Source organism: Lissotriton vulgaris, chromosome 10 (assembly GCF_964263255.1).
Source record: "Lissotriton vulgaris chromosome 10, aLisVul1.2, whole genome shotgun sequence".
Lineage (NCBI taxonomy): Eukaryota > Metazoa > Chordata > Amphibia > Caudata > Salamandridae > Lissotriton > Lissotriton vulgaris.
In genome coordinates, this window is record NC_141698.1 from 862,799,091 (window position 1) to 862,824,984 (window position 25,894).

Sequence of the window (25,894 nt, forward strand, 5' to 3'; positions counted from 1 at the left end):
CGGAACACTGACATAGGCAGTTAGCGTTTCTCGTTACTGTGCCGCGTTTTACAGTTCTTTTCTAGCCATGTCTGTGCCTGAAGGTCTATCCTCGAACAGCAGTGAAAGTGATTCGCCTTTGATCTTTCACACGGTCTTGAACCCGCCAGCAATCCCCAGACGAATTGAACATTCAGCGTGGAGACGGGGCACTAATGCCTTTTTCGTGCATAATAACCTTTACTGCTGGTGTTGTTGAGTTTTGTGTACATTTCCATCATGCACTTTTTGGTATTAAAACCTATTTATTTCAAAGACAGAAGCTCCAGCCACTGGTTCCACATTTACAAGGCAGCGCTTGGCCTCTTTTTCAGCCGCGGCCGGCAGTGGGAGTACCTGCAGGGCGGTGACGTGGGGAGGGGGAGGGGCGGGGGGGGGGTAGTAATGTGTGGATGACGGAGTTTTACAGGTAAGTAAACATTTAAATAAAAAAACCGAATTTCGTTGCGCGCACTGCATTGCATTTGGGGATGCAGTGCACACAACAAAATTCATTTTATTTATTTAAATGTTTACTTATCTGGGAAGCTCCGTAATCCATACATTACTACCCCCCACCCTGCCCCTCTCGCTCCCTCACGACACCGCCCTGCAGGTACTGCCGCGGCTGCTCTTTTTGCAATGGCGGTCACACCAACGGAGGGGCGCATTTACAAGCCCCATGCGCCGCCGGAACGTCACTTTTAATGAGGGTCCAGTGGTGCGCGCTGCATACCTAGGAGGCCAAGTAAAGTTTTGCTGCTTGGCTTTTCATGGCCTCGTAGATATCTGAGAGACAGCGCAGCACAAGTTGCTGCGTTGCCTCACACTACGATAGTGCGGCGTGCCAGGGCCGTTGCAGCGGGTGCTCCCACGTAATACCTACGGCATGTGACACAATCCCAGACTTACAACATGCTGCAAACCTGGGAATTCGTAAAATGCGTACGCATCCCCAGGGGTGGCGTAAGAGTTCTTTTTGTGAAGGATGGCGCCCCTCCATGGGCAAAAACAACCTGATTTCAACGCAGGCACCCTTGGGCAAGGGCGCCCGCAGTGGCGCTAGGCAGCCTTTTGAGCACCAGCACAGTAAAAGAGGACAGGAATGCAGCGTATCTCATTGATGCGGCACAGTCCTTCCCTTGTCTTTTGACGTAGCGCAGGCCAGCAGGAAGGCTTGCGGCGCGGCCCTGCACCAACAATAAGTAAATAAGGCCCTACGTTTCAACCAACAGACACCAGGGCAATGTATCTCATTAACAAAACAACCCTTCTGCCTACTGTGCATGCACTAACTCAACCAGTTAATACATGAGCAGTACAGACGTGAGTAGTACAGAAATATTTAGGGGCCACAGCAGGGGCGCCCGGGCTGGCTTCGGACTGCCCCTGGCGCGGTCCTGCCCCTGGCGCGGTCCTGCCCCTGGCGCGGTCCTGCGACCCTTGGCCCGAGAGGCTGCTGGAGCAGAGCAGAGGGGAAACCGGGCTGTTTGTGTTTACCTTGTAACTGACCATACTTAGATAACTGTATTATTATGCATTTTTTTTACTGTAAGCAGCCATGACTTTTTTATTTCAGCTATCATGTGAAGAGAAAACACGTTTTCCCTGACACCAGGTGAGTTTTAGGGCCTACTGTGTTAGAGTGTATCATTTCTGGTTGAAAAGCACAGATATCCAAAGCCTTCTGGCAGGTAACACCTGAAGTAAGTGTGAGAGGACAGCATTCATTCTCTTTTTTCTGAGCTGGTGGGAAAGGTTAAGTGCTGCGTATGTGGAGGGAATATGTGCAAGGAATGACGTACGAAAAGGAATGTTTCATTAGATCAAAATTACAAACTATTAGACTTGATGTCCTTGATGTTTACGTATGTAAAAAGAAATCTGATCCTAATTGAAGTGCACGGGCGGTGCCATGTGCAGGCCCCAGATCAGGAATATAATTGAGTGCCACCGGTTAGGAATAAAGTGCCCCAGAAAGCTCTGTCATATATCAGTGCTGGAATAGCATGGGTTGCTGCAGATCAGGAGTAAGGTGCATAAGCTAACCATTTGACTCCGAGTCACAATGACATGACTTTTCCAGTCCTGGGTTCTTCTTCCTCAAATCATTTTAAACAGGAGCCATAGTGTAATACTTGTGAATCTGAAAGCCCGTCTCTAATTTTTTCATTACAGTTGTCTTGTGATGTCTCTAGTCACATCTAATAATGAAATGGCATAGTTGCTCAACTGTAATACGTTATTACAGTTGAGTTATGATGTTGCAATATCTGCTGCCAGAGCCAACAGCCAAGATGAAAGGTAGGACAGGACATGGGGCATCCGTGCAGCTGCAGTTTGAACAAAGCAGAAAAAACGAAAACCTGGCTTATGATTCGTTTGATCTTTTTTCTAAAAGAAAAGGTGATGAGCAAAAATTAGATATTTATGGGAACCTGTTTATATTTGGCACACTACAGGTCGTTACAGGAAAATAGAATATCTCTGTATTTATCTACACATTGTGAGCCCCATTCTTTTTTTTTATTCGACTTTAATAACACTGATTGTAATTTCTTTTTGCAAAAAATACAAATTGTTTTTTTTATGTGTTTAATTTTGAAGTTTGAGGGAAAGTTATTATGTATTATAAGGACAAAAGGGCCAGATGTACGAAGCTTCTGAATATTGAATCGTAATTTGCAAGAAATACTGAATCACAAATTAGGAATCACTATTTGGTATATGCAGTATTGTTAGGTAAACGTTTACTTATACAGTAGGATTCTCATTCACTCTTTACTGAATCACATTTTACGATTCAGTAAATTGAGAATCAAGTCACAATTTCTGAAAGTCACTATTTGGCAGTGAATGGTGACCTCACAAACCGGATGTAGTACACCAAGGGCCACATGTATCAATATTAGGAATATCAACTACCAAATTATAATTTTCTGTGAATCGCAATTAGGTAATCCCTATTTCTAATGTATGAAACTCAATGAGTTTCATTTAGCGATTCCAAGAGAGCCGCAAATCGACTTACCTCATGGATATGAATGAGGCAGGTCGCTATTGCGGCCCATTAGAAACGCTAAAATCACAGGGATGGTGGCCTGCTGAGGTCAGCAAACCACAATGTCCATGATTTCATTCAAATAAAGCAATAACTTGTTTTAAAATGCAGCCCGTTTTCCATAAAGGAAAACAGGTTGCGTTTAAAAAATATAAAAGAAATTCTTTTAATTTCTTAAGAGCAGGCAGTGGTCCATGGGGCCCCTGCCTGCTCTGGAAAAATGTTTGTACTACCATTCACAAAGGTTAAGGGGTCACTTGGGTACCCCTTCCCATTGGTGAAGGGTTACCACAACTTTAAATTGGTGGTAAAATGCAAATGTTTTGCAAACGCATTTCGGCCACAAAACATACTAAAATATGACTGAGATTCGTTATTAGGAAGGGACACCATAAACAGGCCCCTTCCTAATGCTGAATTGCAAACACTATTGGCAATTCAGTAATAAGTTACTGAATCACAAATTAAATCGCAAATAGGGTTTGGTACATAGGAAAAGCCTTTTTTCCAGTTGCAGATGGTCTAATTCTGAGAAGAAGGCTGTTTGTGTACTTATAAAAGGTACATACATGTTGCCCCAAATGCTCAGTATTGGACTAGAGAACACCCAGGTTGAAGTGTGATTTCGCAATCCATCATACTTATTTTGAGCCATCTGCCCTTGGAAACCTTAAAAATGTCTCAGCAGGACCCTGATAAGGAGGCAGAAGGCAGGAAAAGTTGAAAATTGAAATTCTCTGAAAAGGAATTTGAAATTCTGTGTTGTACATCATGATGATTTATTTGAGAAATCATCTCTTTATGTGCCAGATTCCCAAATAAGAATAAGTGGGCCTCAATACAGGACAGGATTAACTTAGTTGGGGTCACACATAGAACAATTGATGAAATCTCGAAAATTAGGTATGATATACGATCAAGGACCAAGGAGAAAATAGTAAACTGGCTAAGTGAGGCCCAAGCAATAGGAGGAGGTGTGTGTGTGTGTGTGATGCTTTTCCCCATTGCTCCATTCCCATGTTGCGTTGCCCCCTCCCACCCTCTGAGGTTCCGTGACGATTTGAACCCGTGTTTTCAACATTGTCGTAAATACATAATTTTGGTATCAGTGAACCACAAATGGTCCATTTAGCATATCCCGGTGTTTTCGCTATGCTACGAGCAAGAGTACTCCTGTCACAAACACATTTCTGATCTACCCATGGCATCCATCTTAGATTATGGCAGCCATTTTGTGTTTCTTGCCCTCACATAGACAATGGACACGCAATGACCTCTGATCACTCCATTTCGATTAAGGACACGTAGGCTTTAGCTGGAGATTAACCTCTCGAGTAACACGTGCACCTTAGAACAGAACACGCCATGGCTGCATGACTCGACAGAAACTGCCTCCTCTGCCTGAGGCCAGTCCTGCTATACTGGTTCTCGTGTTCGTTGGCCTGATCATGATTAGGCGGCCGAAGCTGGTAGCCTTGCCCATTTACGACCCACAAACATCTCTTATCCTGCTTTTCTATCTTCTGCACCTGGCTCTGCTTCTTTCCTTCTGGGCCTTTATTAGGGGGAGGTAACGAAATTTACGATGAGGCGGTCCGGCTCCTGAATGAGAAGTTGACATGGGATTATGATGGAATAGTGGGAACCCCTCGTTCGTAATGTTGTGACATCAGATATTGTCGACGATTCCTGTGCAACGCCAAATATTTATTGTTTAGGACACAAAGGTTTGGGAATGTACTAACATGTAAAGAATTTGCCCGAAGCCCAATATTCCGTATATAAGGAGCAACCCTCTTTGTACAAATCGAACAGGCTCCTAGATTCTGCCCGTGTGTAGTTTCTGTGACTTCTGTGTCCCTGCAGTAATAAACCTTTGGTCTTTGACGCCACCATCGAGAAGCCCGTGTTTCTGTTTATTTGTGCACCGAGACAGGTAGAACTCCGGGGTCTTCGGGTGTTATCCCTGGCACCTCTGGACGGAACCAAAAAGTCCAGAACTCCAATTGGCGCCCAACGTAGGGCGACGTCATTCGGTACCGGTCCAAAAGCCTGAAGAGTTCGAGAAGCTTTGTGGGAAGATTCCTGAGGGAGGCGCCCCACTTCATCGATCCCGGCATATCGCAAAAGTGGCCCGACGTTCTCTTCCACGAGGGTTCCCGTTCGGACGGCTGCAGTGGTCCGTTGCCTTGACCGTCGCCCTGTCTTGGACCCGAGGTGCAGTCCTTAGTACGGCGAGACAAGACGGGTTTCTCCTTGGTGACGTCTTCAGTGCCTCAGTTAAGTATTAAGTGATTGCTAGTTGGTTACTTCGTAAGGGTTGCTCCTGTTTGGATAATCCTTTTTAGTTCTTGGTTTGGTTTGGTTTCGTAAGATTATCACTGGTTGTTCTAGTTACGATAATCTTTTGGTTTGGTTTGGGTATCGATACATTGGTTCGCTTTTGGTAGGCCTAAGCTCTTGGTTCGAGTGCACATTTCTGTTTGTGTTTTTGTCTGTTCTGTGTTCCGGATTATAAAATGGTAAGTCGGAAAAATTGTATGTTGTTGTGTTTTGGTTGCAACAGTGATTCCCGGTTGGAAGACTCATGTCTGGTTCCTCCGATCGGAACTCCTCTTTATGATCTGTATTGTAAGTTTGGTGTGGGTCCAATATCTTATAATGAGGTGTGGATCCGATATACCGAAAAAGACGGTGTCCTTAGTTGGCCACTGCATGGTAGTTTTGAACCCGAAGTCCTTGATAATTTGGAAGTGAAATTGTTTAAGAAGAAAGCCCGGCCGGCAATGTTTGATTCTTTCCGTTACTGGCAAAAAGAATCTAAACAGAGAGAAATTAAAAGGTTGAAGAAAGAACAAAAAGAGCAAGAGTTGACTTTAGAACAAGCTGCCAAGCAGCTGCAACTCAATGAGTCTGAGAAAGCAATGGAGGTGGCTGTTAGAGAGCGTACTTTAGCGATAGACAAGTGCTACCCTGCCTTGCCATCGAGTACAGCCAAGGCAGTAGAGGACTCCGAAAATGATCCTCTGTTGTCTTACTTGTTACAGTCACCCCCACCGTATGCACAGGGTGCTACGGCTCCACCTTTACCGAATGTTCAATTACCGGTTGCTGGACAACCTGGTATTCCTGCTCCTGCTCCCCTGAATCAAGCTCCTGTACCTCCTGTGGTCAATGTAAATGTTCCTTCGGCACCCCCTCTTCCATGGTTGCCGACTTCTTTACCTATACCTGCATCACTTACACCTACTGTTTCACAAGCTACTTTGCCTGATACTCCTACTATTCCTGTTCTATCTGTTCCAACTGCTACTGTGTTTTCTACATCTGCTAGTATTATGACTCCACTTTCTGTTCGTCTGAGAATCACTGATTCTGTCTCCAATATTCTGTCTCCCTTCTATAAAACTTTAATTAGGACTCCTGCCTCTGACTCTGTACAGAGACGTAGTCAGCTTCCAAGTACTGAAGAACGGGGAATATTAGATTCCACCGCTCTTAGATGGATTTCAAAAAGTAGAAGATATAGTACTAGAGATGTATTAGATACATTTATGCAATGGAAAGAACCGACACAACGATATGTGTTCGACGAGATGTGCTCCCTTTTGCGTGACGAATTAGAAGAAGATGACTCTGAATCAAATCTAGAAGAATTAATTAATGTTCAGAAAGAATTTGCTGCGGGTATGATAGTTGGTCAGGATATAAAGGAAGCGATGGAACTAATTTTAAGCTATAGGAATGATCCATCCCTTCATTCACCGAGAGAGTTAGAGAAACATAGTACGAAGCAGAATCGCCAATATCCAATGAGGGAGGTTCCTCCAATTTGGCACGAAGCTGTGCAAGCTGATGCTGTCAATGGTATTGTTGCCGCTCCGGCGCAGTTCCAGAGAGTGTGGATACACATTCCGTGGAAGCGAGCCGAAGTGTTAGCAGTGAAACAGGCCTTGCCAGATCCGCGTAAAAATCCTGCCGGATACTATAAAGAGTTAGCACAGACAGTTGAGGCTTGTGTGATTTATTTAGCGGACATTGACATGTTATTTGGGAATGTAGTTCCGCAACCAATTTGGGCTAAAATTCGTAAAGAGAATCATCCCGTTGCCCTAGGTGTTGATTGGGCAGCTATCATTGCGGCAGATGGTCAGCAAATAGGTGGTTCCAAACCCGAACCTCTAATTGCTAATCTTCCAGGTAGAATAATTGACTTAATGAAGACTCTGATGCCAGCATTGCGCGTTAACTGGGACAAGTTGTCCGCATGCAGGCAGAAGAAAGACGTAAGTGTTTCCGACTTTTTCACAAGGTTCGAAGAGACTTTTGTAGATCACAGTGGTCAGGATATGAGCACTGAAGGAGGACAGAGACTATTTGTCGATAAATTTGTACACAATCTGCTGCCAGAGCTCAGTAATAAATTGAAAGATTCCGAGAGTGCGTGGGCTGTCTCTACAACTGCGCAAATACTTGCAACCGCACAGTATTATGAAAATAGGGATAAAGAGGAGAAAGAGAAGTCAGATAAGAAAACGAAAGATTTAAACACTAAAGTTCTTTTACAGCAGGCATATCCGCCTCGCACGAATCAGACTAATACACAGCATGGATCATATCAAAGGACAGATTATAGTTCACCGAGGCCACAATACCAGTGGAACCAGTGTGCGTACTGTAAGAAAGTGGGTCATTATAAGAATGACTGTCCAGTCTTAGCGCAAAATAATGCTTCAGCAGCTCAGAGAGGTCGTGGTGGTTCTATGCAGAATTCTAGAGGTCGAGGACGAGGTGCTATGCCTCCACAAACGAATGATCGCCCTTCTAATCATTTTGATCAACGGAATGGACAGTCTGCCCAACAAAATAGATCTCAACAGTATCATGTTGAAGACTATTGTGAAGTTGATGAGGGGTTTCAGCAAACTGAGTACTAGGACAGCCATGGACAGAGAGAGGGAGTAGTATCAGTTCCAGTGGATCAGAGTGGGCCTTATGTCTCAGTAGCAACATCAGGTGTAGTCGAACCATTTCTGTTGGATACTGGTGCAGCAAAAAGTTCTATCATTCATGCTAAACTCCCTGGCGCACCTTTGTCCGGCTTAACAAATGTTTCTGTAGGTTTTTCAGGCGCCCCTGTTTGCAACCCTGTATCTGGTCCTTTGTCTATTTCTGTTGGACCCCGTCAATTGAAAGCACCTTTGATTTTGACGACCGGTTGTAATGAAAATCTGCTTGGTTTAGACTTGTTAAAACGCCTATATGCGACATTGTACTGTTCTCCGTCAGGAGTACAGCTTACATTGGGTAAAAGAATCACCTCTCCGATGTACTTGTCAATGGTTGCACTCCCGCCAGAGCTGCGTTCACTCCCTGATACTCTTTGGGCGACTGGTCCTAATGATGTAGGCCTTTTGGAAATTCCACCATATGTAGTCACTTTGAAAGCAAATGTCAAATTTCCACGAATTCCTCAATACAAGATTTCTAGTGAAGGTGAACGTGCACTTTTATTGATTGTGCAAGATTTGATTAAGAAAGGCGTGGTTGAGGAAACTAGAGGAAATGTCTGTAACAGTCCTGTATTACCAATTTTGAAACGTACTGATCCTTCCAAGCCTCCAGTGTATAGATTTGTAATCGATCTCAGAGAGGTTAATAAAATTGTGGTTCCGCAGTTTCCTGTGGTTCCAGACATTACTTTATTGTTAACGTTGATTCCTGCTAGAGCCACATGGTTTTCAGTCATCAACTTGAAGAATGCCTTTTTCAGCATTCCGATAGCCGAAGAAAGCAGAGATATTTTCGGCTTCTCTCTAGGAGGTCGAAGCTTCAGGTTTAAACGTGCTCCACAAGGCTATTGTGAGAGTCCGTCCATTTACAGTCAGGCATTAAAAAGTCAGTTAGATTCCTTTGTACTTCCTCCTGGTTCTGCCTTAGTGCAGTATGTAGATGATCTTCAAGTGGCTGCCGATGACAAGGAAACTTGCAAAGCAGCTACAATTTCCTTATTGCATCATTTGTCTAATTTAAATCATAAGGTGTCACCTTCGAAAATGCAATACTGCTGCCAAGAAGTGACCTACCTAGGTCATCTCTTGTCAAAGGAGGGAAGGAAGTTGACCCTAGAGAGAATAAAAGCAATTACGCAGATGAGTGTTCCCCGCACACAGAGAGAAGTACGTGCCTTTTTAGGTATTACCTCATACTGTAGGCAGTGGATCCCAAATTTTTCTCTTTTGGCAAAACCATAGGTAGCTTTGACTGGGGAAGGTGTTCCGAGTCCGGTGCCATGGTCTGCTGAATGTCAGGAGAGTTTTTCTGAGTTACGAAATGCACTGTGTTCAGCTCCAGTGTTGGGTACACCCGATTACAGTAAACCATTCACGCTCTATGTTCACGAAAGAGAAGGTTGCGCGTTGAGTGTTCTGACACAGAAATTTGGTGATAAACAACGCCCTTGTGCGTATTTTTCATCAACATTAGATCCGGTAGCTAGAGCGTTGCCTAGTTGTTTGAGAGCTACAGCGGCAGCTGCAGCTTCCATTCGACAATCTGCTGGTTTAGTGATGAACAACATGCTAGTGGTCATGGTTCCTCATGCTGTGGATACACTCATGAACTGAACCAAGACACAGCATCTTACCAGTGCTAGGTTATCAGGCTATGAGCTGACACTGTTGGCGAGTCATATTCAGATCAAAAGATGCAATGTATTGAATCCCGCAACATTGTTGCCGACTAATCAGGAGTCGAGTGATTCTGAACCCCATGATTGTTGTTTCAGAACCGAGGAAGAGACTAAAGGACGAATTGATTTAAAAGACAATCCGTTGTCAGATCCAGATGGCACGTTGTATGTTGATGGATCGTGCTTTAAATTGGAGAATGGTGATGTGACTGCTGCTTACGCAGTAACGACTTTGAGTACAATTGTGGAGACTGCAAGAGTGAGTCAGAATTCTGCCCAAGCTGCAGAATTGATAGCACTAACGAGAGCGTGTGTTTTAGCGAAGGGAAAGAGAGTGAATGTGTTCACAGATAGTCAGTACGCGTTCGGCGTGGCCCATAGTTTTGGCCGTTTGTGGAAAGAAAGAGGTTTCATTACGTCCCATGGGACTAAGATTCAACATGGTCAGCTAGTTAACGACTTGTTGGAATCTCTAACCTTGCCGACTGAACTTGCGATTGTGAAATGCAGTGCTCATAAAGCAATCACGGATGATGTTGGTCGTGGAAATGCTTTTGCTGATGAGACCGCTAAACAGACAGCTAGAAATATGATGAGTAGAATGTATGTTGCTACGTCTGCAAGATGGATTTCTGAGTCTGGAGTGTGTGAGGACACAGTGGAAAGTGTGAAAGAAATTCAGAAAGAGGCGACTGAGGAAGAAAAGCTTGCATGGAAAGAGAGTACGGGTAAATTGGACTCGAGTGGGTGTTGGATTGATTTGTCGGAACAACAGCGTTGGATGTTGCCTGATGCGTATGTGCTTGCAGTAGTAACGATGGCGCATGGAGCAGCGCACATCAGTTCTAAAGGGATTTGTAAGATGTTGGCTCCAGTCTGGAAGAATGATGGGATTAGTAAGTGTGCAGAGAGAGTGGTGAAAAATTGTATGGTATGCCTGATGCATAATCCTGGCAAGGGAGTCCCCACACCCGCTGGTCACTTCGCTCCTCCTTCCTGCCCCTTTGAAGTGATTCAGTTAGACTTCATTCACATGGATCGTTGCAACAACCTAAAGTACGTCCTAGTGGTAGTTTGTGCTTTCTCCAGATGGATCGAAGCATATCCACTGAAGGACAACACTGCCCTGTCAACTGCCAAAATCCTTCTCAAAGAATACTTCCCTAGGTATGGTATGCCACGGATTGTATGGTCAGATAACGGAAGTGAATTCGTAGGGAAAGTTATGCAGAGTGTGTGTGCCGGTTTAGGGATTAAACAAAAATTCCACAGTGCGAACCATCCCCAGTCTGCTGGTTTAGTTGAGGGTTACAATGGCACCCTCAAACTAAAACTTGCTAAAATACAGGCATCAACGGGTTTGTCCTGGCCAGACGCACTGCCCTTGGCTTTGCTATCAACGAGAGCGACTGTACATTCTAGAGTAGGGCTTAGTCCTTATGAGATAGTTTTTGGTCGTCCCGCTAATGTTTGGGGAGTGCCAAGGCCAAAAGAATTCTGTTCTCTAGAATATCCAATGTTGATTGATTACCTTTACGACTTGACTGCTAAATTGAGTCTTATTCACCAACAGGTTTTCGATGCATTGCCAAAGCCACCGGAGAGTCCAGGTCATCAGCTGAAACCTGGAGATCAAGTTGTCATCAGAAATTTTGCAAGGACGAAAAATCTTCAACCCAGATTCGTCGGCCCATACCAGGTGCTGCTAGCAACAAGAACTGCTATTCGTGTGGCTGGTAGTAAGAATTGGATACACACGACACATGTCAAACGTGTGCCCCTGCCACTTCCTTACGATAACTGGGTGAAGAAGGGAATCGGTGCCTCTGAGTTTGAACGAATACCCAGGTTTATCCCTTTCAGTGATGCCGAACTAATCACTGACACATCGAACTCTGGCTCTCCTCCTGAAACTGCTCCTTTGAATTCTGAACATTTGCCCTCTGCATCAGAAGAAACTTTGCCATCTGCGAACTTGAACATTGCAACCCCTGCTGAAAATACACTGTTTCCAGATCAAACAGCTCCTGCAAAACTGAGATACAATTTACGGTCTCGCAATATGGACAAATAAAGCAGGAAACTGCCTATTTTACACATTTGAATTTTAACACTTTGCCTTCAGCCAGGAAGTTTGCTATTGTTTTGTTGTTTTAAAAATTGCCTTGCCGTCTGGGTAGCCGTAGGGTCGTGGCTGTGTGCCTAGTTGAATCTGCGGGGGTCAGACACTAGGTCGATCTTTCTGTTAGTTCTGGGAACTCCCAGGGCTGATAGAGGCATTTTCATCTACGTACACATCATCAGTGGTCGCGAGCGGATTGTAGAAGATGGAGCTTCCTGAGCTGCAACGAGAGAATGTAATTTATGTTCGCAGAAACAGACTTTACAAAATTCTTCACAACAAATGTTTTCTAATGCAATGTGCTATTACATTTTTGATTGTTTTGATAACGTTGGTGGGTGGAATCGTCTTTGGTGTGAATTAAATTTTTATGCCAGTAACGACAGTACCTCCCCTTGATCCTGTTACTTCTACTGTTTCTTCTATGCATTCTTTTCACTCATTTCCTGAACATGAGCAAGCTCGACGCTCAGAATTCATTAATAACACATTTGTACAGCTCTTGCATCAACACCAACTGGTAGTTAACACTACAGACTGCTGGGTGTGTGGCTTGATACCCCACACTATGGATAAAGGCATTCCCTATCTAGTTTTGCCTTTTAGCTATAATGGATCATTTCAGGCCTTCCAGACCATTTTTGCCTATGCCCTCGAGACCTATCCTCCGCGTCCACCACGTTCCACTAAATACAACTCTGTCAACAAAGCTTTAGTCCAGGGAATTATTGACATGATTAGAGACGTCAATAATACTCCATCTTACCCTAGAGATGAATTACGGGTGTATTTGAGTTGGAACTCTACAGAGTATCGCCTTAGTTTGGGAGAAAGCAAGCGTAAAAGCTCCACTCCAGTCTGGGTCGTACCTCACCGAGGTCAAGTCTATTTGCAGGGAAATGGGAGGAATCCGAGAGCTCAGCTAGGGAGGAGTGAGTGCGTTGAGACCTACGTGTTTCCGTCTAACTCTTCCCCTGCCTTTCTTACTGCTAGGGGTACCTACTTCATCTGTCAGGACAGAGCGTATACATGGTTGCCTGCTGACTTTTCAGGTTCATGTTATATTGCTCGATTGTTGCCACCAACATACACTGCTTCTTCTGATTATCACAAAACCAGAGTAGCAAGAGGTGTCTTCAGTAAGGAAGATACCGCTGTTCAGGAAGCTGGAGACTTTTTAAAAGGTTTCCTTCCGTTCTGGGGGCCTATGGCCAATAGTAGAAATATACGTCAGCTAACTCGGGTAGTTGAATCTACTATTACCGAAACTGCTGGTGCCTTTAGCAACTTGACAGCTGAGCTTCAAGCGGATCGTCTCATGACGTTGCAGAACCGTATGGTTCTAGACGTAATACTTGCAGATCGAGGTGGGGTATGCAGAATGATCCAATCGCGCTGCTGTGTTTTTTTGGACTCTGATATCAGCGTGGGGATGGAAAGTTCTGATGGTCATTGGTGTCATCTTAGTATTCCTGTTCTCGTGCTGCCTGATTATCCAGTGTGGTCCCGCTTTGTGTAGTCTCTGTGCTGCAACCTGTTTCAGAAAACCACCTGCTTTTGGAGAAAAGGCGCGAGAAAGGATGATGATACAGCAACATGTCACTGACCTGATGAGTATAGAATTAGACTCTGACATAGACTAAGTAATTGCCTATGTAAGGGCAAAAGGAGGGTCTGAGGTTCCGTGACGATTTGAACCCGTGTTTTCAACATTGTCGTAAATACATCATTTTGGTATCAGTGAACCGCAAATGGTCCATTTAGCATATCCCGGTGTTTTCGCTATGCTACGAGCAAGAGTACTCCTGTCACAAACACATTTCTGATCTACCCATGGCATCCATCTTAGATTATGGCAGCCATTTTGTGTTTCTTGCCCTCACATAGACAATGGACACGCAATGACCTCTGATCACTCCATTTCGATTAAGGACACGTAGGCTTTAGCCGGAGATTCACCTCTCGAGTAACACGTGCACCTTAGAACAGAACACGCCATGGCTGCATGACTCGACAGAAACTGCCTCCTCTGCCTGAGGCCAGTCCTGCTATACTGGTTCTCGTGTTCGTTGGCCTGATCATGATTAGGCGGCCGAAGCTGGTAGCCTTGCCCATTTACGACCCACAAACATCTCTTATCCTGCTTTTCTATCTTCTGCACCTGGCTCTGCTTCTTTCCTTCTGGGCCTTTATTAGGGGGAGGTAACGAAATTTACGATGAGGCGGTCCGGCTCCTGAATGAGAAGTTGACATGGGATTATGATGGAATAGTGGGAACCCCTCGTTCGTAATGTTGTGACATCCGATATTGTTGACGATTCCTGTGCAACGCCAAATATTTATTGTTTAGGACACAAAGGTTTGGGAATGTACTAACATGTAAAGAATTTGCCCGAAGCCCAATATTCCGTATATAAGGAGCAACCCTCTTTGTACAAATCGAACAGGCTCCTAGATTCTGCCCGTGTGTAGTTTCTGTGACTTCTGTGTCCCTGCAGTAATAAATCTTTGGTCTTTGACGCCACCATCGAGAAGCCCGTGTTTCTGTTTATTTGTGCACCGAGACAGGTAGAACTCCGGGGTCTTCGGGTGTTATCCCTGGCACCTCTGGACGGAACGAAAAAGTCCAGAACTCCACCACTCCTCAGCAAACTACTTGCAGGCATGTAAACATTTTTTATTTTGTGTATTTTTCGAAAAAAGAAATCAAAGGCCCAGGTTGTTTGGTCAATGTTCCAATCAGATGTTACTCAGCGAGGAGTTACTTAGCTAAAGCGCTGTTTGTTTCCTATCACCTCCAGACGTCCAAAAATAACATCTCCGTCGAACAAATGCGGCTTTTGAAGTCAATGGAAAGAAACAAATTGCCACAGCTTGCTTTGCCTGGGTTACAGCAGTGCAACATATTTTTTTCCTTTTGGTGTGATGTGTGCATGTGATATTGTTATTGTGGTAACTCGTGCATGTAGTTGTTACATGGCAGTGTGACATATTCGAAATGACATCTGTGGCAGTATTTTGTGTGTGCTATGCTATGTTCTGCCGTGACTTGTGCATGTAATTATGTACATCTTGTTCACATGTGCATTTTAAAGTGTGCGTTTTTTTTAATATGATAGAGTATGTGGCTCATGACTGTGACTTGTGTATTTGGTGAAGTGCGTGGCAAAGTGTGGGCATGTGATGACACTCACTCACTCTAACGCCTTCTATAATTACATGCTTACCTCTCTTCACCCGTCATAATCTGAAAATCTATTCCAGCACTTCCTTCTTTAAGTCCCAGTTCTCAGCAAAAATAAAATGTATCAATGTTTAAAGCTTTATTACAAAAAGTAGAAACAAAAAAATGTTTATTACACTTTTAATCTTCATTTTTACAAATATTATAATACGCTACACATTATCACAAAAAAATTAAGCTAATGCCATTTTACATTAGTGAAATTATTATGTAATTATTAATTATTTATAAAAAATAAAACCCATTACAATTTGTCATATCAATACATGTACGTTAGGTAAATACTAAACATGTATATTTAATAATGCTATAGGTGTCACATTTGCAATTTCTAAAAAAATTCCCATTTATAATAACAAAATTAATGTATTAGAAATTCTAAAAACATGAACAAAAATTAAAAAATTATTACATTTACATGACCAATAACTCACACTTTTCTAATGCGAGACCTATTGCATTTCCAATGCTTGTTGTTATATAGTAATGTAAGAAATTTCATTGAGTTCACAACATTTTGTAAAACATAGTTTGATATTGTTTAAGCTCTATGTGTGAGCATACATTTGCCTACCTGAAAAAAGGCAATAAAGGTACCTGTTATTATTGCAGCACAAACATTTGTTTGGTATATTTTTAAACTTTGCAGTTTCACATCACACTTACCTTACAAATAATGATTTTTTAATGTTATCACGTCTTGCTCTGCCTTCTTCTGCTCTTGAAGCATCCTGTGTTTGATGTGCTGGTTGCTCTTGAACCTCCTCTTCTGACTCTGGTGTACACATGATTAATGGTAAGCCTTTAAGAGTTGCATTATTTGTGTTACGTTGCAAATGTTGCTAATTTATTATGGCATGTCTCAGTATATACTGTAGGGCAACACCACTCTTATGGAGAAAGCGAAAATGACTTTTGAGCAGTCCAAATGTCCTTTCTATCACGGACATTGTTCTATTGCGGGCAGCATTGTAAGAAAGCTCACTTCACAAAGGTAAAGTTAGAGCGAAAGTCTAACTTTACTACTATTCGGTATTCACAAAGGAACTTACGAGTAGTATCTTTACGACTGCTGCAGTTCGGAATCTGGCTACAGTCAGTGCATTGGGGGGAGGACGTCCGGTCCATCCCATACATCAAAAAGAAGTGGCAGGATGAGAGGAGGTGTGTGAAGGAGAAGTTCGCCACGATAGAGGTGGCCAGTGCTCTCCCTGGTGTACAAACCGGACCCCATCTCTGTCTCATTCCACTTGAGAAGGACACCTTCTCCACCATACACCCCCCACCTGCTGCATGGGCTGCCTGCAATTGATGAACTTAATGTGGTGCCAAGTAATATGTGATGATTGAAACAATGACTTAATTTGATAAATTTGTACTTTGGAAATCCTGTCGTTTGTGCAAAAATTCATAGTCATTTAGACTCTCATGTGTCTCATTTTGTTTATCGCACTACAAGTCCCAGAACCCTAGGTGATGGAAATGTTATCTTCCAATTCCTTATTCACAAATAGTGGTCCATCACTGCTGGTGATTTCATTTTCCACTGGTATATGACACATGAAAATGTGCAAAAATGTGTAATCATTACAGTTGTCTTGTAAAAGTAATTAAGTAAATATGTGAAAAGTTGAACATAATCATAATATCTCGGTATTGTCCGTTGACTACTTCTTTTTATCTCCACTTACAGCCAGAGTAGATCCACCCATTGGAACAGAGGTCCCCGCACTTGCAGGGAGGCAATGTCAAGGGGAAGATCAACATATATTACTGGTACAAACTGGTGCGTAAATATGGCCATAAGATGGTCCCCTTTAATACTATGTTATCAGACAAGCCATAGGTATTTTACATAGAATTTAGCAATAGTCTCACACATGTGCACTGAACTAGGATATCTTGTTCATAACATGCGTCACCTAGAATACAAACTAAATACACTCATATAATTTTAGGCCCTGTGACGTTGGCCAGGAAAACACCTACTACAGCTATCACTGCTCCATGTGTGGGTGTGACACATGGTCAAACACCACACACTAGGTGGATGCTAGACCATAGTAAGTAAACTTAAAAATTACTGTATTGACAGTTCATGGGCTTTAATATTGGATGATAGGTTTGCAGCATGTGGCGTGTGTCTAATATCCCTTTTGTCACTTATCTACATCTGCTCAGATATGGCTCATAATATTATTTTACTTCATTAAATGCTGGCTAATGAAAGGATGACTCTACTTTTAAATTGAAATAATTCAGGATGTGTGAAATTGCTTATATTGTCTTGTCTAAAGAGGAGTAGCCCCAACTGTGTGGAAAGTGTATACCTATGACATATATATGTAAAATTATCACATCATCCTTTGTATTGAATTATGGATATGTATGGTATATAACAGCTGCTATCAGAAGTTCCTTAGTGATCCGAAGTACCTCATCCATGTATTTGAGAGACATTCTGGCTGCAGCAGTCAGATCCACTACCATCCGTCCATCAGATAAGTTTTCAATATAGTGTTGTAAACTATTAATTGCCAAATAGTACACAATAACCAAATCATTGTGAAAGGAAATTAGCAGATATTGCCACCTTTTTAAAGCTTCTGATGCAGGTGTGTGATATATTCCCAACATAATCAGTGATGTCTGTGTTAATTTTGCATGCTCATTTATACTTCATGCTGATCATTAATTAAGGTGTCACTTCCTTCTCTGATCTGCCACACAATTAAAGAGCCAGGTTCAGCAGCTGACATCATGGGTGATCTCAATACTTCACAGAGTTGTGGCTAGAGCTGGTGAGTTTGATTTTGCATTGCACATCTGCATTGAACACCTTGATGCTACAGTGTGAGCTGTCACATGTAGGTTTACACAAACCAGGCAACTTGTGAAACATCAGATAGATTATTATTATTATTATTATTATTATTATTATTATTATTTATTTTTGTAGAGCGCATAGTCACCCTGAGGTATCCCAGCGCTAGGAACCCTATCTCTTAAATTCAGCGGGACCGAGGGCAAAACAAAGTAAAAAAGGGGGGGTGGGGGGTACAGAAGATCAGTTAATGAGTGGAGAGAAGTCATTGGGGAAAAAGATGAGTCTTCAGTCGCTTCCTGAAGCGCAGGTATTGTGGTTCGAGCCGCAGGTCGCCGGGGAGCGAGTTCCAAAGGCGTGCAGTTTGTACTGAAAAACGTCTTCCTCCTGAGCGGGCTTTCTTGAATCTGGGGGTAGTGATTAAGTTTTCTGTGTCCGAACGAAGGGATCTGGTGGATTTGTAGGGAGTGATGAGTTTACTAAGAACTGGGGGGCCTTGATTTTGTATTAGTTTGTGGACTAGGCATAAGGCCTTGAATTTGACTCGCTCCCTGATAGGAAGCCAATGGAGGAGTTTTAGAGCAGGTTTAGCGGAAGTTCTGGCAGGCGTATTTGTGATAATCCAGGCCGCAGTATTCTGGATTCGGATTATAGATAGATAGAATATGTGACCCAACCCTGGGGCTTATTTATGAGCCCTTGCATCACTTTTGCGCCGCTGGTGCGTCACTTTTTGTGACGCACAGGCAGAGTAAAAAATGCGCCATGTTGCATCATACTTACAAAGTGACGCATCTAGGCAGATGCGTAATTTTGTAAACCGCGGCACCACATTATACCTGCCCCAGGTATAATGTATGCAAGGTGGGTGTTCTGACGCAAGTAAGCCTTGTAGAAGTGACGCAGTGAAATCTATGAAATTTCACTTCGTCACTTCTAGGACGCAAATGCGTCAATATCTTACATATGCCTTAAAGTAGGAGTAAGACTAACACAGGCACATATGAAATGGGACTTGCCCATGTGAAATGACCCATTGATGGAGTTGCGTCACTTTCAAGACACACTCCAGCAATGCGTCATTTTTGTGCCTACAGATACGTCAGAAATACTGACGTATCTGTAACTCCTTGTGACATGATGCGTCATACTGTAAATATGATGCATCCAGCATGTTGCAAGGAGGGCACAATGAAAAGTGACGCATTGCTGTTTTCACGCAGCGATGCATCACTTTTCATAAATGAGGCCCCCTGTGTTTTAGCACATGATATACCATGGAAAATACTTATCATGTTGCAACCTCTGTCTTTCAGATGCTGATGACAATGAGGCACTGAACCATCTAAAAGTGGAGATCAGTGGGCAATCCGAAGAGAGAACCCAATACTCCTCCAAGCAGCAATGTCAGCTACCTGCTCAAGAACAGGAGGATGAGGAGGAAGAAGATGAGCAGGTGCTAGCCTTGGAGGAGGACCTAGATTAAGAAGAGTGCATTGTTGGCCCCATGGCCAAAACACTGAAGCCTATATCAGGTCAGTCCAGCAATTTACCTCCAACCATTAGCAGCATTCACCCAACCACCACAGCATTCACCTGCTCCAACACAACCATCACCTCCTCACAGCCTTCACGTCCAAGGTAGACGTGTTGATTTTTCTGCACACTCCTCCCATGACAGTGCATCTTAGGCCTTCTCTCAAGCATTTGAAGGACTTAACACCCCTGGAGAGAAGCAGGTATCCCCTATGCATGAATCTCCTCCCCACAGCTCCTACGTGCTACCCGTCTACATATGAGTTCATTCTGTGTGGAGGGAGCTGGTGGATGGTCATAGTGGCCAGAGAAAGGAAATGTTATCTTCAAACAAAAGGCTGATGTGAGATAGGGCATTTGTGCAATAGGGGCAACTCTGTGTGACATTTCAGACTCACTAAAGGAAATCCCTCTGATGACTGACAGGCAGACCCATGTCTTGGACAGTATTGAGAAATCTTGCAAAGACATGTTAAGGAGGCAAAATGACATCATATCAATCAATAGAGAAGAGAGTACAGGGCCCATGCCTCGACCATGAAGATGATGGAGAGCATGTTGAAACTGTTTTAAAGTCTTTCTTCACTGTCAACACATGGCTGGGATCCAACACACCTACGTGCACTCCAATCCACCCCACCCATTGCCCTGTACCACAACCTGAATAACACCCCTGTGCACATGCAACCCACACAGTCACATCCCCCTTGCACAGTAACATCCCCCACATGTACAGGCACATTCCTCCCTGCACAGGCACGTCCCCCATTTAGACAGGCACCCCCCCTGCACAGGCATGTCCCCCCTCGCCAAGGCATGTCCCCCACCTGTACAGGCACATCCCCTACCTGTAGAGTCAGGCTCTGCCTCTGTACAAGCACAAGCAGATACTGTGCCGGCACCCTCTGCCCCATTACAGGTACAAACAAAAACTGCACAGGCACACTCTGCCCCTGTACAGGCACAAGCAATAAGTATACTGGCATGAGCAAAAACGGTGCCAGCACCCTCTGCTCCTGTACGTAACAACTCCAAAGTCAAGGAAATGATGGACAGAGCACTGAAACTTTTCAGACACTCACCCCAGTCACAGATCTGGTATGAATCCATCATCATTCTTTAGCTCCCTTCGCCACCCAGTTCAGACCCAGCTACATGCAAATCAGTTCTGACCCTGTGCATCATGGGAACAGTCCATCCCGAACTGCCAAGCCAGGTCTACCCTGGTCTGGAAAACAAACCTCCTGGGATCGGTTTAGCGATTAACACCATCATCAGCCAGGCTAGCTTGAATCCAGTGGCAAAGTGAGCAAGGGACCCACGTCTGGGCATACCCTGCCAACTTAGGGTGAACAAAGCGAACACAAGGAGATTATGGATGGAACGCTGAAACTTTTGAGACACCCATCCTCAGTCACAGTTCTGTGTTGAATCCATCATCGTTCCTTAGCTGACTTTGCCACCACAGTTCAGACGCAGCTATGTGCAAACCAGTCTTGACCCTGTGCCTCATGGGAACAGACTAGCCTGAACTGCCAAGCCAGGTCTTCTCTGGACCGCAAAGAAGCGTCCTGGGATTGGTTTCAGGGTAACATCCCTCATCAGCAAGGCTAGCTTGAATCCAGTGGCAAAGTGAGCAAGGGACCCACGTCTGGGCATACCCTGCCAACTTAGGGTGAACAAAGCAAACACAAGTAGATGATGGACTGAACGCTCAAACTTTTCAGACACACCCCAGTCGCAGATCTGGGATGAATCCATCCTCTTTTTTTAGCTCATTTTGCCACTGCAGTTGAGACCCAGCTATATGCAAATCAGTCTTGATCCTGTGCCTCATGGGAACAGTCCAGCCCGAAATCCCAATGACAGACTTCTCTGGACCGGAAACAAGCATCCTGGGACCGGTTTCTGGGTAACACCCCTCATCAGCCAGGCTGGCTTGAATCCAATGGCAAAGTGAGGAAGGAACCCACGTCTGGGCATACCCTGCCAACCTACGGTGAACAAAACAAACACAAGGCGATGATGGACAGAATGCTGAAACCTTTCAGACACTCACCCCAGTCACAGATCTGGGGTGAATCCATCTATAGCTCACTTCGCCACTCCAGTTCAGACCCAGCTATATGCAAATCAGTCTTGACCCGGTGCCTCATGGGAACAGTCCAGCCAAACCAGGTCTTCCCTGGACTGCAAACAAGCCCTATCAGCCAGGCTATTTTGAATGCAGTGGCAAAGTGAGCAAGGGACCTACGCCTGGACATACCCTGCCAACTTAGGGAGAACAAAGCAAACACATGGAGATGATAGACGGATCGCTGAAACTTTTCAGACACCCATCCCCAGTCACACGTCTGGGTTGAACCCATCATCGTTCTTTGGCTCACTTGCCCCCCTAGTTCAGTCCCAGCTATATGCAAAACGGTCTTGTCCTTGTGCCTCATGGGAACAGTCCAGCCCGAACCGCCAAGCAAGGTCTTCTCTGGACTGGAAGCAAGCATCCTGGGAACAGTTTCGTGGTAACTCCCCTCATCAGCCAGGCTAGCATGAATCCAGTGGCAAAGTGAGCAAGGGACCCATGTCTGGGCGTACCCTGCCAACTTAGGGAGAACACAGCAAACAAAAAAAAAATTATGCACTGAGCGCTGAAACTTTTCAGACACTCACCCCCAGTCACAGATCTGATTAAAATCCATCATCGTTTCTTGACAAATAACAACTGTACAGGCACCTTCACCACCTGTAGAGCGATAACCACCAACTTTAAAGGCAGTTGCGCCACACCCACAACACAGTAAATGGATTTACTCACAGAGACCTTCACCACCCCATTTGCGAAATTGGTAGAGAGTTCCCCCATGATCACTGTAAAATGTAAACTCTGAAAATATTTTTTAATAAACAGATATTTTTCACAATCTAATACTGAGTTGAGTGATAGTTGATGATGGTCAAATAATGACTGTGATTGTAGGCCATATATGTGACAATAAATGTGTGTGAGTAAGACCTATAGATTTGCAGCACCATCTGTGTAGCAAGGTATCATGTTGAATGCATTGCTAAACACCTATTGAAGTAGACTTCCATACTTTGACTTAAATCCAAATACCTTCTGCTGTACCTGATAAGATTATTGCAAATCACGTCGAAATTCCACGACCTTATAAAGGAACTTGGACTTTGGCCACGTCCACAGCCTGGTCATGGAACTCCTCACTGGCTAGCAATATCATAAAGAAACATCATAAGGGAAAACTCATCCCTTATTTAATAGGATCAGTTAAAGTAAATCAATACTACATGTCGCAGAGTGTATTACAGTGGGAAATGAAGTCTACATCGGAAACAATGTGTTCTTTTGACATTAAATCATATTTTACCCCTACAGGTGCATTTGTAGAGTGTTGTGCTCGAAGTACTCAAAGTCAGTGGTTTTACAAGCCAGTGTTGAAGTACACTGTCAGTGCTGTGTGGGTCCTAGAATTGAATTACTCCAGGCCGAAATGTGGCTGAATTGTTACAGCTGTTTGGAACTGTGCAAAGCGTCTTATGCAGTTTCTCGCACAGTCAGTGGTATCTGGGCAGCTATCTTCTGATTATTGTCCACTACTTGTTTCCAAGTGCCTTGAGTAGAATTGCACTGCACGCGGAGTGCATATCTATTCCTATATGGGTCAGTGGTGTGGTTGAGCATTTAAGGTGTATTCTAGGTTTCTAAGAGGAGATGAGAGTTGGGAATTCTGTTTTAGTAGAACACAAAAAAACAGCACTCACCCAAAAATACTGTCCAATAGGAAGATTTAGTAAACATACCTATGTAGTAACAAGTAGAATAGCAAAATAAATATAGACATAAAAAACAAAGATCCACCGGCCTTTTGGGGTGGGACTGTTACTCCAAATGGTTTAATAGCATTTAAATACAAAGGGGCTATAGTTCCGAATAACATGGTCATCTATGCACAATTTAATTTTATAGAGGAAAGATTGTGGACCTCATTGTTAAAGCTGTTTGTACCTGTGAGTCAGATGTAGTGAGGCCGATACTATATACTAGGCTGATAAGGTTAGAGGCTTTGTCATTTTGTAGATTCTTTTTGGCTGCCAGCATCTTGTCCTTGGGAATGTGCCACAACTATTGCACCATTCACTAATGTATGACCCTATGTAAAAATGTTGACTATCTGTCACCTGGTAATGACTGCTACAAGGTATATTATGGCAATACCCTAGTTAATACTTGGGTGGTAACTAAACTAGATTTAATCTGCATTAGTAGCTTTGTTGGCTATCTATCTTGTGCTTACTGTATATTTGTTTAAAACAAAACACCTTTAATTGTGTCACTTCCTGTAATGTCCTCAGGGTCAAAGTTCATGTGCACTAGTTTCCTGTGATGTCATCAGGGAGTCTGAGAGTGAGTAAAGTAACTGCCATCACCCAAGTTTTTCCTGCTCACATTTCCATTCATGGATGCCTGAAGGCCCCCACTGGCGTTATTTCAGTCTCCTGATGTCTTAATGGGCACCCTTAGGAGCGGAGGTGCAGCGTGCACTAACAATATGCTAACAGTATCATAGCTCGTAACCTTTTGTAACAGCTTTTCGGGAAAGACTCTCAATTTTAGCAGGAGGTAAACTACTTTAAAAAATAGAATAAGGTATTATTATACTTTCTGGCAGGGCCGGACTGGTCATAGCGGGCACCAGGTGTTTTCCTGTCGCTGGGAGGGTGGGGACTGGTTTTCAAATGTTCAAATTGTGAGGGCTGGTTTTGTTACTGGGGTCCTGTTATGCATCAGTACTGCAATATCGCCCCCCCCCCTGTAACAAAAGCACCAGCAGTGCTAAAGCTGAAGCTGTGCTGCTTCTTGCTAGCACCATCCCCCCCCCCCCCCCCGCCCTCTTTCCGTCTGGTCCAGCAGAATATCCAGGGCTGGTTTGAGTTCCCAGTCGGGCACTGCTTGTTGGCCATATTTCTGAATCCCTAGGTTTAAAACGGACTGAATAAACACGGATTCCAGGTCATGTTGTAAGTAACAAAGCATTTTATACATTGGCGCAGCCGTGCTTCACTCTTCTTTCAGATGTCAAAATATAATCTGCATGCTGGAGGAATAGCTTAATGAGTTGAATGTCCATGCCTTGAACACAGTGTTGATTGGCAGGTCACTAGCAGGAATCCTGTCCACTCAACCTTCCACCCTCCAGACAGTCAGTAAATGGGGTAATATAAATATGTAGTAGCATCTGTTATTTACAGAGCATAAACCACTGTGTATAAGACCGGATATTATTATAAGCAGGCCATCAAGAACCACTGCTGTGCTTGTTGCACTCAATAGCAAGGCAACTAAAAAAGGGAGGCTGGTAGTTGAGTAGGTATCACCCACCAAAGGTAGGTGAGTTGAGAGGCATCCCTTACAGCCTCTGTAGCTAAGACTGTTCCAGTGCAGGATCACCATAAACCTTCTTTTATAGGGATTAAGGCAAAGCGTTTGCACCACTATTTAAGTACAGTGTCTAAGTCCAAATAGAAGGTGCTAGAACCAGGAACGTAATCCCTATACGAACCTAACAAAGATAGTAAGGAAACCCTACTTCCTTGGCATACTAGACTTTGAAATTGGACAGCACACTTTAGATTAAATATACAATTTAAGATAGATAACAAATATAATATCTCAACATTTATTCAATCACGTGTGACAATATCACAATTGGTTTCCCAACAAATACACAAGCAAGAGACTCTGTATCTTCAGTTTTCAGATAAAACCTGAACCAGGCGACCATTTACGCTCTTCTATGCGATGTTTTGGGCTTACTTTGGCCTGAACAAAACCCATGTCAAATTGATCTACGACTCTTTTTCGAACTACCAATATTTCCAAATAAGAAAAGAACCCTTTTTAAATTTGATCTACAACTGGACATTAAATATGCATCACATATGAACCTGATAACAATACATCCTAGTCAGCCCTGAAGAAGTCCGGTAACGGATGAAACGCGTTGGCTATTTGGCTATCAGCGATTTTTAATGAAAATGAAAAACTGAATTAAGGACAGAAAACTGAAGATACCGAGTCTCTTGCTTGTGTATTTGTTGGGAAAACAATTGTGATACTGTTACACATGATTGAATAAATGTTGAGATATTATATTTGTTATCTATCTTAAATTGTATATTTAATCCTGAAGGGTGCTGTCCAATTTCAAAGGCACCATAAACCTTCCTTTAGAAGGGGAATAGTGACTTTTTCATGGGGTTGCAGCCTGTGACTCAACCTCGTATGGAGACGCGGGAGAAATAAGAAGGCCCCTGAGAATCTCCAAAGGATTTCAGAATAGGCATTGATTTTTACTGCAAATTTAGAAAATTGAACCCCTTGG